The 14,140-nt window shown below is 46.6% G+C and overlaps 1 long non-coding RNA gene across 1 annotated transcript; it reads left to right on the plus strand.

The window, feature by feature from the left end:
- The first annotated feature begins 761 nt into the window (after nt 1–761).
- Nucleotides 762–8,214, plus strand: LOC127492307 (uncharacterized). Its single transcript, XR_011379198.1, has 4 exons — nt 762–1,062; nt 2,033–2,176; nt 2,399–4,645; nt 5,584–8,214. It is a non-coding gene; the product is annotated as an uncharacterized lncRNA (long non-coding RNA).
- The last annotated feature ends 5,926 nt before the right edge of the window (nt 8,215–14,140 follow it).

A 14,140-nucleotide genomic window follows, 5' to 3' on the forward strand; every position in this document is an offset into this window, starting at 1 on the left:
CCTCGTGCCTTTTGAACACACTTCCCATCATCTCTTCTTTTTTTTTTATTTTTTTTATTTATTTTTTTTTATTTTTTGACAGGCAGAGTGGACAGTGAGAGAGAGAGACAGAGAGAAAGGTCTTCCTTTTGCCGTTGGTTCACCCTCCAATGGCCGCCGCGGCCAGCGCGCTGCGGCCGGCGCACCGCGCTGATCCGATGGCAGGAGCCAGGAGCCAGGTGCTTTTCCTGGTCTCCCATGGGGTGCAGGGCCCAAGCACCTGGGCCATCCTCCACTGCACTCCCGGGCCACAGCAGAGAGCTGGCCTGGAAGAGGGGCAACCGGGACAGAATCCGGCGCCCCAACCGGGACTAGAACCCGGTGTGCCGGCGCCGCTAGGCGGAGGATTAGCCTAGTGAGCCGCGGCGCCGGCCCCCATCATCTCTTCTACACCAGGCAGAAAACTCAAAACTTCCCAGCCACTTTGTACCCGGGCGCAGGCATGCGATCATGCCCCACTAGTGGCTGCACTTGTGTGGGACCTGTCTTACAACTTGAGGGAGGCCTTTGAGGTGGTGCTCCAGGCATCCAGGTTTGGAAAGCAGCAGCAGGTGCAGAGTTCAGATGGAGCAGAAGAGGGAAGTGGTGGTTGGCTGTACTTACCTCTTCACACCCATGCATGCAAGAGCCCCACTGTCTGTTGCACCTTTTCATGGTATTTTCTTACTCAGGTCGTTTTTTTGTTTGTTTTTGTTTTTGTTTTTGTTTTTTTGACAGGCAAAGTGGACAGTGAGAGAGAGAGAGACAGAGAGAAAGGTCTTCCTTCCATTGGTTCAACCCCCAATGGCTGCTGCAGCTGGCGCTGATCCGAAGCCAGGAGCCAAGTGCTTTTTCCTGGTCTCCCATGCAGGTGCAGGGCCCAAGCACTTGGGCCATCCTCCACTGCACTCCCGGTCCACAGCAGAGAGCTGCACAGGAAGAGGAGTGACCAGGACAGAATCCGGCGCCCTGACCGGGACTAGAACCTGGAGCGCCGGCGCAGCAGGCAGAGGATTAGCCTATTGAGCCGTGGCACCAGCCCAGGTTGGTTTTGAGCATGGTTTTGGGCACTGTTTCTGGAAGCTTCAAACCTGATTCTCCATCCATCCAGCAATACCGTGAGCTGCACAATATTCTTTCAATAAACTTCTTTTGGGCTCAACTGGTTAGAATTAGCTCAGCTTCTTTAAACTAAGAGCCTTTGTTAATACAAAAAGGCTGGCTCATACATTGTTCTTCCAGAAGAATACTCTTTCTACCAGATAGTTGCCAGGAATGTTCGTATCCTCTCTGGAATAATCAATGGAAAGTTTTTTTTGTTTTCTGTTTAAAAAATGACATGACCTCAGTTATATAGAGAATATTAAAAAGTTGCATTCACAGGATCAGAGCACAGAAAGTGGTTATCATGGGTAGGAATGGGAAGAGAATTGGATGGTATTGTCAAAGCATACAAAGTTTCAGTTATGTAGGATGAAGAAGTTTTGGACATCTACTGTACAGCGTGGTGGCTATGGTTAATAATACTGTATTGTTTACATGAAGTTTGCCAAGAGAGCAGAACTTAAATGTTCTTATTGCACTCAACACGCACACACACACACACACATGCACACACACAAATGGTAACGGTGAAGAGATGGGTATGTTAGCTTTACTGAAATAATCAGTTCACTATCTACTAAATAAAATCAATTAATTTTAAGAAAAAGGAAAATCCATAACAAGGGAGATAGCATTTGATTTTCCCTGTGTCTGACTTGAAAATCTGGCCTGCCACAGGTGACCCTATGTGGTGTTGGGATGAGGTGGGCAGCAGTGGTAGAGAATATGAAGATAAGCAAACTACGTTCTATGGCTTTAATTTAAAATAACTCTGCACAGAATCATGATCCTTTAGCAATTCCTGTAGTCTTTTAAAAAAAAAATGACAACAAGCCTCTTACAGAAGTACTTTTATATCTTAAATGTTTATATTGTTTTTGTTATGAATTTTAAAAATATTTTCCCAAAGGTTCGTCAATGGATGAATGGAAAAAAACAGTATGTAATGTGTGTATGCATACACACAATGGAATATTGTTCAGCCTTTAAAATGAAGGAAATTCTGACACAAGCTACAACATGGATGAACCTTGAGGACATGATGCTAAGAGAAGTAAGTCATAAGCAAAAGATCAAATACTGTATGGTTCCAGTTATGTGAGGTTCCTAGAGCAGGCAAATGAATCGAGACAGACGGTGCAAGGGTGGTTGCCAAGGGCTGAGCGATGGTTGCATAGCAGTGTGAATGTATTTAATACCACAGAACTGTACGTGTAAAATGGTTAAAATATGTTTTCTATTACGTATTTTATTACAAGAAAACTTTTCTTTTTAGCCAAATGGAGTACATGCTGCTATGAATAGGGCTGGGAACCTGATTTCCTCATCATCATTACTAAGAAAATTCCAACCAGGAGACAACGGTGATGCAGACTGAAGAGCAGGGCCCAGGAGAGCTGCAGAGAGCTGGGCTCCTGTGTGATGCAAGCCGTGTGGCTCCCGCGCTATGCGAACTCTGCCTAACCTTGCCTTGCCTCAGCTTCTTCAGCTACCAAGAATAAGTGAATGAGGGGCATTTCGTTTCTCCAGGCTCTAATTCCCCTTCAACCTCAGCTTTAGAACCAAGGTCATCCCTGACTGCAAACATTCAACTCCTCTACCTGTAAACAACTCCTCCATCTATAAACAGATCTTCAAGAAATCATATGCGTCTTCCAAAGAAATGCATTCTTTCACTAAGTTCTCCCAGAGCAAATGCAAGCACCCACAGTGTAGGCTTCTGAGAATATGGGGCATTTCCTGTGCTACCACCCTTCCCTCCTGGAAACTCTGTGAGGCAGCAGTTCAGTCCCAGTCAGTTTGAAAAGTGCAGTTCTTCAGTGACTTAACAGAACGGGGAGAGGAAAATCATGTCACTCTAGTTTGTTTCTTCTAATACTAATGAATTCCATGACAGATATCATTTTTAGGATGTCATCATTTCCGATCTAGTGCTTGGTGTTGAGACTTGAAGCCTTAAGGATTTCCATTTTTACCTCTAAAATTCTATCACAGAGTCTCCAAGTATCTATATTTAGGCTTCTTACACGACGGTGACTACTGAGACAGTATTTATTGTTCCACAACTTCCCTAGCCAGCTTAAGTCATTCAATTTGGGAAAGTACTCAGTAGGTCTGCAGATAAAGAAAGCATTCTAGCCCAATCTGGATGCAAACAATCTCTGGGAATAAATTACCTAGGAAAAAGTCTCAACTTAGGAGAAGTCTCCCTCAAGGAAATACGCATTGTTCTTGAAAATCTCCAACACTAGTAGGAAACACAAACACAGACTCAAAAGCAGCAGAGAGCTGCAGTCTGAGCAAACAGCCCACGAACACATATTTTCCTAGGAAGCACACGTTCAGGACCCAAGAGTTCTGTGCAGTCTTATCTGTCATCTACCTCTTCAAGATAGGTCATTCTTGGATGACATTGGCTCTTGTGCCCCACAGGAAGCTGCCAGCTATTATCATAGATCATCCACTAGAGGGTGACAACCACATATGCTTAGGGATGGATGTGTGTTCCCTAGACACAGTGGTACCTAGGCACATTCCAAAGTCCCGAGTAAATTTCTTGAAGCCCATCAGCCTAAGTGTTTGGCACTTTACTTCTGGAATCTCCCGTATGAAAAAGAGAGGGAGAACTATGGATTGTTTTTCCACACTTAGGAGTTGAATTGTACCTCCTTTCCAGACTTAGCACAGAGCAATTTATATATATAAATGACATAGATTGGATAGATAGATAGATAGATAGATAGAGGATAGAGGATAGATAGGTTTTTTATTTGTTTGTTTAGCAGAACGTACAAACATCTCTCACCAGTTTGGGGAAGGAGAGGGAAAAGGTGCATCTAACAGTTGGAGGAAGAACTTTGCTGAGATTTTTTTTTCTTGATGTTGTCATGAATCTTTAAGAGCAGTTTGAATAAATAGCTTCAGGAAGGACTTGGTTTTTCCAGCTATAAAAAGTGGGCTATTGTAAACCTAGAGACAAAATTCTTAAGCAAAATTGGAGAAAATAGAACTTTTAATTGGAGGGCTTTGTGTTTGTGATAATTAGTACAGATAGAAGCTTAATAAACTAACTAACATTCATGAGATGAGTTGGGAACTGGGAGTCTTGTTGGGCTGTGCATCTGGAATCGTGGAAACATTAACCATTGAACGAACACCAGGAAGCATGCTGAAGGCCAAGCACACACCACAGTGGTGTTCAGATCGTTTGGACGTCCTCGCCTTTGTGTTCCTCCCCAGCTACTTTTGCGGGGCCACTTAGGCAGCCCTTTACGCATGGGCTGGGTCTTTTCCTTAATATTTCATAAAAATGTTTCTACTTTTAGGAAGAAGTCTTGGGAAACCAGAACTTTTCAGCTCATGTTTATCCAGACCTTCTGTGTACTACTTAGACAAACCTATTAGGTACTCATTTGTTCTTTTAAACAAGGCACAGTGGTATTCATGGCAGATGCAAGCATAAGCTCCCACGTGAATTGTTTCGGGCACCCTTCCCAGGGATTGACTTAGTGCTATGTACAAGGTAAGCCTTTCATAGTTGTTGGATATATAATCCAAGGTTATTATAAAACTATCATTTTAAAGAAAATTCATAGTAATTTGAGTAAGGTGTTTATGATGTTTCTGGACACTTCTTTCAATTTCAACACAGAAACCAGACTTTGGTACCAGAGGGTACTTTGGTCCCTTCTGTACGTGAGTTGGGCTGATTTGCTATGCATGTGTGTCAATGCGCTTCTTTGCCTTCATGCTTAGTATTCTTAGCAGGCAATGTTTATAACAGATTGAAGCCTTGGGAGCCAGACAGACCTGGGTTCAGTTGGTTTACATTGCTGGGTTTTATAAGGATTAGAGGTAAATATATGCACAGTGCTTGGCACAAAATTATCAAAATTGTGTTATTAGTTTCTGTGACTGGCTATATGAGTAATGCTAATAAAAACCTAAACAACAGGTACTGTGGAAAGCCAGAAGATACAGCGCAGAGAAGGTAGGCTGAGTGTGGTGCATGTGGGAACGACGCCAGTCTGGCTATTTGCATGCTCCTCTCTGCAAATTTCATGTTGAGTTCTTTCCATGTGCATCATTGTTGTGGGCCAAACAGAGAACCAGGCAGAGGCCCTGTCTCAGCCATCCTCAGGGACATCACCTGCTGGCTTACACTGTGATGGAGAAGGAAGCAGCATACGCAGCAAGAGAATTTTTTTAATAGCTCTTTACAGGGGTTTGCGTCTATTTAACTTTATGAAAACCTTTTTTGGTAACCGCTTCATTGAGATGTAATTCACACACCCTATGATTCACCCATTTAAAGTGGCTAAGTCCATGGGTATAGGCTTTATATATTCAGAGCTGTAGAACCATTGCCGTCATCAATTCTAGCAGTCACTCCCTCCTCTCCCAACCCCCTGCTCCACCGGCAGTACAAGGGAACCACTAATCTACTTCCTTTCTCCACAGACTTGCCTCTGTGGCCATTCCCCGTGGATGGAATCATATAATACGTGGTCTTTTGTAACTGGCTTCCCGTTTTCAAGTTCTCCGGGTTGCAGCATGTATCAGCACTTCCCTGCCTTTGTTGGTGGCGAAGTTCTCAGTCTCTTTCCCGCACGTTAAACATCCCGTGCTGGCTGATGCGTCCATTCGCTCTGGTCCGCGGTGTGTGCCTGGATCCCGTCCTTGCTCTCTCCTGCTCGTCCCTGCACAGGTTTTCTCTCTCCTTTGCCCTCTTGCAGGCAAGGCTGCCCCACACTGCAGCTCTAAGCACATCTTCAGCAGCTGCTTCCTGGGGCACCTCCCCTTAGCAGTGACAGCATCTCGTGTTGCTGTCTTTTATGGCTTCCCAGACTTTGTATTTTGCACCCGTGTGCTCTCCAAATGTTCTTTAAAGAACTTTGTAGAACTGGCCTTGGAGTGGAAGCTTCAAATGCTATCTAAAGAAGACATGAACCAGCCGAAGGAAAAAAACAAAGTAGAGGGAATGAAAAAAATCAAGAATGACAGCCAGAAAATTTTCACGAAAGTTGGGACAGACTCTGCTTGTTCCTTGTTCTTACGCCTGATGGATTGAACATTTCCCACGAGGGCTTGGGACCGTCTAGGAGTTGGCGATACGGTGGATTTTTCCAAGCGAACTCGTCTCGGCTTTATTCTCACTTCCTTTCTTCTGGGTTTGGTCCTTGCAAAGCAGCCTCCCCCCCCCCCCCCCATAAGTTATAAATGACTTATCAAGCATTAGCGTTTAGAGAACAGACGGCTCCATAAATACCTACTTGGCCTCATTAAAAAGCTACAGTGATTAAAGAGAATGATTAGTGTGGTGCCAGAGGGGGAAGGAAGAAAATCCAACATCTGACTGCACAGCGGCCAGAGCCCTTCTCGGGGAAGACCGCCGGTGTCACGGAAGAGGACCCGGCCCGCGCGCGCGCCCGGCCGGCAGGTCGGCGTCTGCAGCCTGCACACCCGGGCCTGTCACCGAAAGACTTATGCAAAGTGCACGCCTTCTCAGAGACCATTACCCTCTTGCCCTCCACGCCTCCTTCCCAGCCTCCCCTTCCACTCCCTGTTGCCCCCCTGGAACTTCAAGCATGATTAAAACAGGGAAACCTATAACCGCTACGAAATGACCCTCCAATGACTGCTTAATTACAGCGAAATGGAAGCCGGGGGGCTACAAATAACCAGGAACTGTCCCGGCTGTCACTGAAGAGGAGCCTGCCCATGAGTCATGAGTCATGAATTAGCCACTAAGTGTTTCTTTCGCTTGCAGCCCGAGCGGCCCCCGCCTGGGCCCCCAGCGCCAGGCCCCGCGGCGCGCACCGCCCGGGCCGGGGCCGAACCGGGCGTCTGCTGCGGTTCCCAGGGCTGCGGGGCGCGGCGGGCGCGCTCCCCCGGCGCCCCCGGGCGCTCGCTGGGTCGCGGGGCCGGGGAAGTCTCCCAGGCCGCGCCGGAGACAGGCTGACTGAAGGGGCGCAGCCAGCGCGGCTGCAGATAAGTTAATGTACACAGAGAGGATGTAAATTACCACGACCCGCAGCAGCAGGACATTGGCCAGGGCCCTGTCACGGCGAGGACAAGCGTCGGCGGGCTGCGCGCTCGCTGACGTCCGGCCCGGGATGGAGCCGCCGGGCGGCCGGGCCGCGGAGGACCGCGTGGAGCCAGGCTTTCCTTGAAAACAGCTGCGTGTCCCTGACACCTCCAAACTAATGCATTTTTAATCAGGGGAATTAGCTCTGGGCGTCCCATAGTTTTTGCAAGGCCCCTGCCCTGGCAGCCCCGGCCCCCGCCCCGCCCCCACCGTAGGGTCGGGCGGTCCCATTCTCCTCCCTTATCGGAGGCTACCCCCACGCCCTGTAGCCCCAGCCACCTTTAAAAAAAAACTCCCTCCCCACCCCCATCCTCCCGCCAGCCCTCCTCCTCCGCCGGCCTCGCTCCAGGGCAACTTTCGCCCCCGCCCTTCCCTCTGTTTATACAGTGACATCACAGCCCCTGGCTCTCCAAGGCTCAGAGAAAACAGAGTTCAAAAAGGCAAACAGGAAAGCCCGCTGGTTGTGGGCACCTGGGGAGCCTCGATCCCGCAGCGGCCGATCGGCACGAACGCGCGCGTGCGCGCGCTCTCCCAAGGACGCGCCTCCCCCGCCCTGCCATGCCAAGGCCTGTCCAGGGGCTGCTCCGGCGGCCGCCCAGCCTGGGGTACACACCTGCAGCCAGCAGCGTAGCGAATTTAAAGTTTTCCAGTAGCCATATAAGAAAAAAAAAAAAGCTTGTAAAACAGGTGAGATTAATTTAATAATGTTTTATTTAACCTGATCTGGCCAGCGTATTATTTCAACACGTAATCAATATAAAACGTTACTAACAAGATGTTTTATATTCTTTTTTTCCACACTGTCGTCAAAATCCGGTATGTATTTTACACATATGGCACATCTCAATTCCAATGCTAATTTTTCACTGGAAATACTTATTCTGATTTCAAAAACGTATTCACATTCTCTTGTGAATCCATACATACTGAAACGGTTCCCAAAAACTGAATCTGAACTTGCATTAACATTATTCAAAATGAAATAAAATTGAATTAAAATGAAATTAATGATGAAGTTCTTCCACTGCACACTTCAAGTTCTTAACAGCTGAATGCTATGCCTACCGCTACCATGTATTTACAGAGCCTCTCCAGGTTCCAGCTCTTTTTGCTGCCAAGGTGGGGAGTATAATAGTTACCTAGGATTATCAGAATTAGGTGAAATCCAATAGCGCAAGGGTATATAACAGCACATGGCCTGGTGGGTGCTAAAGTGCTCAGGAATGAAGATCACCCTCAGGATTATTCCCCCCCACCTTGGGAATCCCCCCCCCCAAACCCCAGTGTGACATGCTGCCTTCTTCTAGAATGTGCTCCTGGGGCGGGACTGTGGGATGAGTTGACACTAACAGAAAAGTCACATACACGGGTGTGTCCTTGGGTCTCTGCTCAGTGGACACCTCCAGCATCACTCACAGTGTGTGTGCTGGCAGCTCCTGCCCCCACGCACGGAAGGCAGACCTTCAGAGCGAGGTAGCCAGCTGCCTGGTAAAACCCTTGTGGAGATTTTCCAAAGGTGTTTGGAACTCAGCACTTCCTGACCAAGTAGGCGATCCCCATCCCTAAAGTGCCATTCCTCCCGGATTCCCATGTTGACTGCCCTTGTGGGGATACCTTGACCAGAACCTGACAGTCCTCCTGGGCTCTTCTCTCCCTTACTAGTTCCCTAAACTGCTCAATCACCAGGTCCTGTCTGCCTCCCAAGTCCACACATGCCTCTCAGCCTCCTGGTCCTTACCCTCATCTGGGCCCCTGAGATGCTGTTCTTGAACACTGCAGCTGGCCTTTGTGCCTCCTCTCTGCCCCCTTCAACCCATTCTCTGTGCTTCAGCGAGAAGTTTTCCTAGAGCATGAATCCAGTTAACGCAGCAATTCTGCTTAAACACGTGATCGACTTCCAGCTCTTCAACAGGCCCTGGAAGGCCCTTTGTGAACCTTCCCTGCTTGCCTCTTTCTTCTTCCTTTCACAACAGCCCTTCCTGTTTCAGCCATCCCCCACCGCCCTGCCTCCCCTGCGCACACACCTTCCAGCCTCTCTGAACCTCTTCTGGGTCTCCGAACATGCCAGGTGCGCCTTGATGGAGAAGCTCCGACACTTAGCCGCACTAGCCACAGCCGATTGCATCATACTCATAGATATCCTAGAAATCGTATCTCTGCTCTAGAAGGTACTTAGGGGCCACAGCTAGATGCCTCTTCTCATTTTGCTGCATGGCTACCACCTCATTATAAAAGGCTACATCTCTGTCTCAAAAAAAATCCATGAACAATTCCTCGGGAAATCCATTTTGGGACAAGTGTTTGGCCTAGCAATTAGAATACTGGTTAAGATGTTTATGCCCTGTATTGGAACGCCTGGGCTCAGTATCCAGCTGTACTGACTCCAGCCCCCTGCTATTGCAGACCCTGGAAGGCAGCAGTACCTCAAGAGACTCAGTTCCTGCGGCCTGTGGGAGACTTGGATTGAGTTCTCGAAGACAGGGGTGTTTGCAGCATTTGGGGGGTGAATCAGCACATGGGAACTCTCCTTCTGTCTGTTTGTGTCTCCAAAAATCTTTTTAAAAAGCAGTCCTTTGGGATACCAAGCCTTTAGGCCACTAAATGTGCCTACTGGTTACTACTTACTGTGTCTGGTTCCATTTCACAACACCGATTTTTATAACGTTTCCTGTCTGTCTTTCACTTTGTAGAAACTGGTTAAGATGCACCGGGTCTAGTGTTATCTATTGCTTATAAAAACTCTGCTCAAAAGGAGTGATGATATTGGAGCTGTCAGAGAAGCGAAGATCCCCTTGCAGGATGGAGGAGAAGAATGGAATGTGAGACGGTAACTTTAGAATGGCAGGGGCATTTAGCCTAGCCATTAAGATGCCTACATCCCGCATTGGAATGCCTGGCTTCTATTCTCAGCTCCAGCTCCTGATTCCAACTCTTGCCAGGGCAGAACTGGGGAGGCAGCCGTGATGTATCGACTAATTGGCAGCTTGGGCTCCCACCCTGGCCCAGCCCCAACAGTTGGGGTCATTTGGGGGTTGTATCAGCAGAGAGGAGCTCCCTGTCTGTCTGTCCCTCTGCCTCTCCCTCTCTGCCTCTCAAATAAATAAAATTGAAGTGGTAGGGGTGCAGGTGATAGGCAGGAGCAGTGGTGGGCATCCAGAGACCTGCCAAGGCTCAGGGCAGGAGGCACTCGCTGGCTGTTGACCACGCCTCCAGCCCTGCTAGCTACAGGCCATGCTGGGGCGTCAGCATTGTGCTAACCTCAGAGACAGACGGGGAACTGAGACTGGCAGATGAGGGCAGTGCCGGTTAGAAATTTTCCCAGAGGCCCACGAGCAGGACTCTCGTGTGTCTGGTTTCTGCCTCTGACACCTCCAGGCCCAGGGATGGATTCCCAGTGATCCCCTTCCATCAGAGGGCCTGATCCCAGGAAAGGCGAACGAAGACGAAACCTCAGCTCTTTGTCTGCCTTCAGGATGAAGCTATGTAAAACTGTCAGAGCAAATATCATGTTCCTTGGAAAAACCATAAATTCCTTCGGCTTTGGGTCCAGGAGGTTAGTCATGCGGTTCGAGGAAAGATGAGTCTGTAGATTGCAGGTCATTAGCTGTGAGGGTCTGCAGCTCGGGGCGCAGGTCCACAGTGCCCGCTGCTCCGTGCGGTGCTGAGTATGACGCTGGGTTCAGGCAATACTTTGCAAGTATGCTTCAATTTCTGCTCGGAATGAAGACAGTGGAATAACCTGGTGTTTGTTACGTGCTTGGCAACTGGCACGCATGTCACCAGATTAAATAGAAGTGTTGATAAGTTTTGTCAAGGGGCCTGTAAAGAAAAAATGGAATAATTATAAATGCTGTGGTAATAGGATATGCCTGAACATCTTCAGAAGGAAGTGGGGAATTATGAAAGATTTATCTGTTGGTTGGTTGGTTCGTGGGCTGATTTTTGCCAGAGTCTTTCTATATTAAAGTAGCACAAATTCATGCTACAAAATCAGATTGAAAAGTTAGACATTGTCTGGTGTTAAAATTTGGCTCTTTTGTAGTTTGGTAAAGCAGGGGCCATGGATGTTTGAATACTATTTTTCCAAAGCTCCATTTTTCATTGTTGTGTTTTGATCAGAAGGAAAAAAAATACTTAAGAAAAGCAATTTTGGCCACCCATAGTGCAGCTTTAACTAAATCTTTCTAGTTGTGTGTGTGTGTGTGTGTGTGTGCTATATTTAGCATTCTGAATTTCTAGCAATTATTTTCACCCACTTTATTTAACAAGTATTTCCCATGTTATTAAAACTCTTTAAGAACCTGTTTTTAATGTCTACAGCTTGAACTATCATAGATGTTTGCCACACTTACTTAGCCACCCACCAAATATTGGCTGTATGGGTTATTTTATTTTAAAATAAGAAGAGTTCCCTGAGGGATAGATTCTCATCAGTTTTAAACTAATGACAATATTTACTGTACGTAGGATAGTATTGAATTATAATGTGAATTGTGTTGGCAAGGATTGAAAGAGCCAGACGTTTTATGCTATGATTTTATGAAATTGTATAATACAGAAAGCACACAGTTCCATTGAGTTTCACCATTTGAGAAGAAAACTGTAGCCTCTTCAGTGAGAGATTCCTTGTTCCTCAGTGAGCGGAGCCAGTTGAGGAAGTAAGCACAGGGAAGCAGCCGGGAAACTCGCGCAGGTGGGCCGGGAAATGTCCTGTGGGAAGGGAGCCTGGATGAGGAGGGCGGCCTGAGCCCCAGCTTCCCCTTCCCCGGGCCTGCTCGGGTGCTCTGGGAGGCAGCAGTGGGTCAAACCTTTCTGGAACGTTGTCTGCTAAAATAAAGGAAGGGTTTCACTGTTTTTCTTCTCGTAAAGAAGCAGAAGGGCCCAGGAAAGGTGAAAGAAGCTAACGCACTAAGGTCTCATCTTAGCCTGGTTTTGTAGAAAAACAGAGGAAACCGTGTGTTTGTCTAAGCCGAGACTGCTATGACTGTGCCTCCCCTGGAATGTATGCATCATTACAAAGTATATTTAGAGTAACTTGAAATTGGTGGGATGCTTGTTCTAGACTAAGAGGGGCATAACTGAACGCAATGCTTGGATTGATTTGGGGAGGGGGAACAGTGAAAAGTCATCATGGGGTCAGATAAGAATACTTGAGTATGAAGTGGATATTAAGTGATATTTGGGTATAATCACTAATATTTTATTGTGATTATGGCATTGTGGTTATGTGGGAGAATGCCCTGGTTTTTAGGAAAGTCATAGAAAAATATTTAGGGCTAAAATGTTATAATAAATACAACTTACTTTCTTACAACTTACAACTGCACCCACATGGGAGACCAGGAGGAAGCACCTGGCTCCTGGCTTCGGATCAGTGCAGCGTGCCGGCCGTAGTGGCCATTTTGGGGGTGAACCAATGGAAGGAAGACCTCTCTCTCTGTCTCTCTCTCTCTCTCTTTCTCTCTCACACTGTCTAACTCTGCCTGTCAAAAAATAAATAAAAGAATAAAAAAATCAAATATATAAGCAAAAAATACGTACATATGGACTCCTGCTCATAGACTCCCTGGATTTTGTAATTAGAAGTAGTACCAAGGAGAATCCAAAGCAGGCGAAATATAAGAACACAGAAAAGCATAAGGCATTGGTAGGAAAATCTACACCCCCCATACACACAGATACAGCAAAGATGGCAGAGTACAAATAATTAGTGACTCTAGAGAGAAGTTATATGGGTATTCATTACATTTAACCTTTTAATTCTTGAATCTTTGAAAAGCATCCTAACAAAGAAATACATCATGCAACACTATCTGCAAAGGCAGAAAATACACCGTAGTGGTTAGTGATTACATTGGGAAGGTAGATTTATGGGTGGCGGCTGTTTTCTTTATATTTCGATGCATTGTCTACAATGAAAACATACTATTTTTCTTATCTACAATTAAATACATAGCCTACTGAGCACTTATTAGGCTCTCTACTTTGCATTAATTATTATTTTTTTAAAAAAGAGATTTATTTATTTTATTTAAAAGGCAGAGTGACAAAAAGCAGAGGCAGGGAGAGAGAGGGAGAGGGAGAGGGAGAGGGAGAGGGAGAGGGAAAGAGGTCTTCCATCCACTGGTTCACTCCCTAAATGGCCGCAATGGCCAGAGCAGCATTGATCCAAAGCCAGGAGCCAGGAGCTTCTTCTGGGACTCCCAGGCAGATACAGGGGCACAAGGACCTGGGCCATCTTCTACAGCTATCCCAGGCCATAGCAGAGAGCTGGATCAGAAATGGAGCAGCCAGGACTTGAACCAGTACCCATGTGGGATGCTGTCACTGTAGACGGCAGCTTTACCTACTACACCACAACACCGGCCCTGCATTGATTATTCTTTTAAATACCTACAACCATTGTAGGAATAGTACTGTTACTCCCCCCCCTCCTTTTTCTTTCTTTTATAAAAAAGCATTTATTTATTTTTTGTTTATTAAAGAGGAACATAGTTGAGGAGAATCATGCTTAAAAAGATCACATCACTTGCCCATTGATTGTGGCAAGATCAGAATTTGAACCCAGGTATAAATTTTACTTTTACAATTCGACAATAACTTCCAAAACATTTAGCTAAATAAAAAGAAACAATCTATATGTCTGGAGAGTTCACCCCCAAGCAGTGTGCTGATGTGATTTAGAAGCTGGAACCATGATCCAAGCCCTGATTCCTCACTTTGCTCTCCGCCTGCTGGTGAGGACTCACCTCTGTAGATGTGCGGTGTGGGTGTGCACACAATGCCTGCTCTGTTCTCCTGCTGTGCGAATGTGCCGGTGCAGTGGGAATCACAAACTGTCCTGCAACACTGCTTTAAGGGCCCAGTCATGCATCCAAATACCCAGAAGACCACCAACTGCCCGCTTTGCACTTGGCCTTTTGAATTTTA

Source organism: Oryctolagus cuniculus, chromosome 10 (assembly GCF_964237555.1).
Source record: "Oryctolagus cuniculus chromosome 10, mOryCun1.1, whole genome shotgun sequence".
NCBI lineage: Eukaryota > Metazoa > Chordata > Mammalia > Lagomorpha > Leporidae > Oryctolagus > Oryctolagus cuniculus.